Genomic DNA, 6,000 nt, shown 5'->3' on the forward strand with positions numbered 1-6,000 from the left:
GGGTAGAAAACGAATATTAAAAATGGATACCCGCTACCTGCAGGTACAAGTATTTTTTATACCCGCATGTTAACGGGGCGGGTACATGTATCATAGTATCCATATCCATGGATACCCGTACCCGCTAAACTTACCCCCTTGACATTCTTCTCTCTCCTTTCTTTGAAATTGGACATATACATCAAACCTTATACAAACAATGATGTTTATGGTATGTTTGCTGTCAAATGATGAAATCAAAATAAGAATACTTGACATATGACAATTGAGGTTTATTATTTGTTTATTTTGTTTATTTTTCATGAATCAATCAAAGAAAATGGGTTTGTTGATCAAAGCACTAATTAAAAAATTTTCATTGTGTTAAACGTTATTTTATATTTACTTTTACAATTATCTGGACTTGTATCAAATTGAGTTTATTTGAACTTTATTTAAAATTTATGACATTGATGCATTTTATTTTATTTTATTTGAATTTATGATTAAATATTTATTTTATTTGAATTTATGATTAAATATTTATTTTTTAAATAATTTTACAAATACCCGTGTGTACTCGTGGATACTCGCGGATATGAAAAAAATAGACGGGTACGGGACAAATATTTATTCAACGGGTAGGGTACGAGGAAGCTATTACCCGTATCCTACTCGCTCCGATGACATCCTAGTCATATTGTATTGGTGCATCATTGGTTATACAATAGGGTTAAATATGTTTTTGGTCCCTTAACTTTCAGTGAATTTTGGAATTAGTCCATTTTGAAACTTTTAACCAATTTAGTCCTTCATCTTTTGAAATACGTGGATTTAGTCCTTTTAATCAAATTTTGTTAAATTTATTTGACATTTCAAGCGTGTTTCACAATAGTATTTGACTTAACATTAAAGCAAAAATGTGTCAAACAGTATAAACAACTCAAATACAATCCTAAAATGCGTACAAAACATCAAATAAACCTAACAAAATTTGATTAAAGGGACTAAATTTATGTATTCCGAAAGATGAAGGACTAAATTGGTCCAAAGTTTCAAAATGGACTAATTCCAAAATTCACTGAAAGTGAAGGGACAAAAACATATTTAACCCTATACAATATTTATACCTCATTTGAATATTATTTTAAGACAAAGTTAATTAAAAGCAGTTACAACAAAATTGATGTGTCAGTTATAAAATTAAGGGTAAATTTGTAAAATGTCTCACTTTTATTTTAAATATGCATGTAGTGGGTGAAAACTTGAGCATTAAGAAATCATTCATGTTCATTAAATAGATGCATCAACACTTAATTTATACGTAAAAGAAAAAATATAAATATAAATTTATAGGTTATACAATGTAATAAAAAGAAGGAAAAAAATAAGTGTATAAACAAAAATATTGAACACCATCTTCTTTCTTCACTTCTATTTCGCGTATTTCAATATAAACAAAGCAAAATAATAATAGTTTTCCCTTTCTATACGAATAGTAAATTTACTCTCAAACAACACATTAAAAGAAACAATAATAATAGAGATAAATATTAAATAAAAGAGTTATTGCAGAGAGGATGATGAAATCAAATTAATGTATGGAAGAGTAAAAAGTGATCACTATACTATAACATAAATTAATTAAAAAAAAAAAAAAAACTTAACATCCAATGCTATATATATGGTAGAGACGGATCAAAAGATATGAAAGGGTACATTGCTCTGAAATCAAATTAAAATGAAGGCTGTCGCTTCAATTTTCATGGTGATGCTATTTCTTTCGACCAACATTGGTATGTTTTAGTTTCTATTCACTAACTTATGATTTATGGTTTTTCTTTGAACAAAATTCTTGGTTGAATATCGAATGTGGTTTGTGTTGTGCAGAAAATGAAGGAGGTTTGAAAATGGTAGAGGGAACAAGGGTTGAGAAAACGTTGTTTGAGGTTTGCACAGACATACTAAACAACAATTGTGGAGACATGAACCAGTGTTTGAATCTTTGTCGCAAGAAATATGGCTTCTTAGCAAGTGGTGAATGTAACAACAAAAAACAATGTGTGTGTACTCACCCATGTTAAGTTTTTCATCTTCTTCCAATTACAATTTCAATCTTATTTCTTATAAATCAGAATTGGATCCTTCAAATAAAATTACTCTTTTATAGTATATTTGTGCTTTATTTTTTTTAACTCCTTATCAAGTATCTCAACTTATGAAATAAGATGAAGATGCAATAAGAGTATCTTATCTCCGTTATACGATTCAGTCTCTTGGATTTTAATTTAATCTTTAGATGTTTTGAAAATCTTTCTCTGTAATTTTACACCAAAACAAAATAATGGCAATGGGTTAACAAATTTGACAATTTTTAAAAATTCATCCTTATCACTGTTTTCATATTTAATGAATATTAATTTTCCGTTTCATTTCATTTGTATTACGAAACTGTTTCAATTATCAATTAAATAATTTTTTATAAAAATAAATATTATAATAAAATATTTGATAATATAAGGTATAATTAGTCGTATAGTATCCAGTTTGGGGCTAGGGTATCAAATAGGTACCCGGTTTAAAAAAATTGTCAATTGCATCCCAACTTTGGAAAAAGTGCTTCAATTAGGTCCCTTTCAGACAGAGTTGACTAACGTCGTTAGTCAATGTGCCACGTGTCAGTCTATGATTTTTTTGATTGTTTTTTAAATTTTTTAAATTTTTAAATTTTTTTTTTTAATTTTTTGAAAAAAAAAATAAAAATGTCACGTGTCAAGTCCCTATGTGTGACATGTGGCATTGTCAGTGCCACGTATCAGTATCACTATCAGATGACATTGTGTTGATTTCAATTTAGTTCCCATATATGTTTTTTTGTTTCAATTTAGTACCTAAGTACGTGTATCTGAGTCAATTTTGTTCCAAATTTTTTTAATAATTAATTTTTTTTTTATAAAATTAAAAGTAATTAAGTATAAAAGTTTAACAAAAATTAAGTATTTGATATTTATATTAAAATTTAGTGGTAAAAGTCATTTTATTAAGTCATTTTTAATAATATAAAAAATTAGTCTAACATTCAAACCAATAGAAATTTTGGTTTAAAATTAGTAAGAGACAATATTGTTCTATTTAAAAAAAATTAACAAAACATGAGTACTTAATAAAAAAGTAATTAATAAAGTAATATGTTAAAAAGTCATTTTTAATAAAAAATATTAGTATAACATTTATATAAATAATAAATTTGGTCTGAAATTGAGGGGAACAATATAAATATTAGTACTCAATTTTGTAAAAATATTTATACTTAATTATTTTTAATCTTATAAAAAATGGATTACAAAATTATTTTAATTATTAAAAAAAATTGTGACAAAATTGAATCAGATACACATACTTAGGTACTAAATTGAAACAAAAAGAAGACATATATGGGGACTAAATCAAAATCAACACAATGATATCTGATAGTGACACTGACACGTGGCATTGCAATGGCACGTGGCACTGGCAATGGCACGTGCCACTGACAATGCCACGTGTCACACACAGGGACTTGACACATGGCATTTTTATTTATTTTTTCAAAAAATTTTAAAAAATTAAAAAATTTTAAAAAATTTTAAAAAAAAAATCAAAACAATCAGAGACTGACACGTGACATGTTGACCAGCGGCGTTAGTCAACTCTATCCGAAAGGGACCTAATTGAAGCACTTTTTCAAAAGTTGGGATGCAATTGACACTTTTTTTAAACCGGATACCTATTTAACACCCTACCCCCAAACTGGGTACTAAACGACTAATTATACCTTATATTATCAAATATTTTATATAAAAACATATATTTTCTTTTTTCCAATGTAAAAAATAATAAATAAAAATTATAATTATATAAATATACATGAATTTTATAATTAAATTAAAAAACTTAAGACAAAACAAAATAAAAATTAATGTAAATTTATTATATTACCTTAAACTTTTAAATAAAGGAACACGTTACTCTTATATTTCTAGAAAACTCCTAACCTTTTTAGTAATAATTTTAATCATCCGAATAAAGAAATGTATGATTCCTACAAATAATTAAAAATTGTTCAAAAATACTCCTCGTAATATTTAGGTTTAAATACCTTTTTCGTCCTCATTTTCGTAGTGTTTGTTGCAGATGGTCCTCATTTTGACAGAATGTGTTAAATGGTCCTTATTTTGACAAAATGTTTAAAATGGTCATCATTTTCACAATTCGTGTTTTATTTGGTCCTTTTATGTGACGTTGTTTAAATCAGTAACGGAGCACTGTACAAGTGGCACTGTTTGTATTACGTTGCATTGGAATGTGTTACGTGTACCTGTCCAGTGCTCCGTTACTGATTTAGACGGCGTCACATAAAAGGACCAAATAAAACACGAATCGAAAAAATGAGGACCATTTTAAACATTTTGTCAAAATGAGCACCATTTTAAACATTCTGTCAAAATGAGGACCATCCACAACAAATACTATAAAAATAGTTTTGTTGGCTTAAATACATTTTTATTCTATTTACGTAATTTATTAATTAATTTGCAAAGTCTTATCGACAAGTAAAATTAAATACTTACATTTCCAAAATTTTTACTATCGTGTTGAAACACTTAGCGGTTTAATTAATATAAACAAGTCAAGAATCAAGATTAAAAAATAATTTGGTCGTGGTTAAGCCAATTCTAATAGTAGATTAATGGAAAAAACTATAAATACATATAAAAATAATATGGTTACTGGAACTTTTATTTCACATTAATTACAATATTTATTGCTTTAACATATCTTTCATTCACAACTTGCATCAAAACACATTTAACTGGTACATTCTTATTGGTTGATGAACATGAACATCGAATGAACAACATGACCAAGGACATGAAGAACTTGAAAATACTTTAAGTAGATATTTGACCCTTACAACCGAAACAATAATTATGGTTAAACATCATTCATGTAATGATAAGTAGAGAGAAGAGAAATGCTTAAATTGATTATGTTTTTATTTTTATAGAAAATTGATTATGTTTTTAGATATTATTCTCCTTACCAAATAACCGACCCAAACAATTATAAACTTCTCTCTCTATCACCGATACAAAAAATGTCCCCTCCTCTCTATTCACTTTCTTTCTTTATCCCCTTGTTTGTTTGGCCCTTCCCGTTTTCCTTGGACGATTTTTTCCCTTATTTCGGTCATGACTCCTTCAATTTTTAGCGGGTTAAGTACAATTTTAATCCCTAAATTTTGATCTAAAATTGGAATTCGTTTCTATCCGAAATTTCGATAAATTTTAATTCCTAAACTTTAAAAATAAATAAATATAGTCCTTTTAACCCAATTAAGTTAACTTTTTTTGACACGTCGAACGCTTTTTCCAATTGGCATTGAATTTGGAATGTGTCAAACGGTATAAATAAATCCAATACTAACATGAGATGTGTTCGATACGTAAAAAAAATTAATAAAAAAATTAATGTAATTGGGTTAAAATGATTATATTAATTCATTTTTAAAGTTTAGGGACCAAAATATATCAAAGTTTCAGAAATGAACAAATTCCAATTTTAGATCAAAGTTCAGTGAGTAAAAACATGTTTAACCCATTTTTATTCGTTGACGTATGTTCACGTTTTCTTTCAAGTTCTTTTGGGTCCAACTTGACTTTGGACCTTTTCTCTTTCCTAAGAGGTGATACCGAGCAGGAAATATTGGACCTAGCTTAATATTGATCGGACATAGTCAATTATATATCATTTGAGTAATTTTCTTTTTCAAAATAAACAATGCTTTTTTAAATGAAAATCTCTAAAATAGGAAATATATTATAATGTTACTTCTCAAATGAATCTACCATTTGAAGATTTTGTAGAAAAGATATTATTTAGAAAAAAATTAAATTAAAGATGTTAATTTTCTAATATAATTTAGAATAAAATTTGTTATTATTATAATGATTTGTGAAAAAAGATGAATGAGAAATAAAA

General features: G+C 26.9%; 1 long non-coding RNA gene across 1 annotated transcript; it reads left to right on the plus strand.

Annotated features, from left to right (window-relative positions):
* Positions 1-1,666: 1,666 nt before the first annotated feature.
* On the plus strand, positions 1,667-2,109 carry LOC114186897 (uncharacterized). The gene is made up of 2 exons (XR_003605168.2): positions 1,667-1,775; positions 1,870-2,109. It is a non-coding gene; the product is annotated as an uncharacterized LOC114186897 (long non-coding RNA).
* The last annotated feature ends 3,891 nt before the right edge of the window (positions 2,110-6,000 follow it).

The sequence above is a fragment of the Vigna unguiculata genome, chromosome 6, assembly GCF_037176805.1.
Source record: "Vigna unguiculata cultivar grain cowpea cultivar isolate G323 ecotype 2 chromosome 6, ASM3717680v1, whole genome shotgun sequence".
Lineage (NCBI taxonomy): Eukaryota > Viridiplantae > Streptophyta > Magnoliopsida > Fabales > Fabaceae > Vigna > Vigna unguiculata.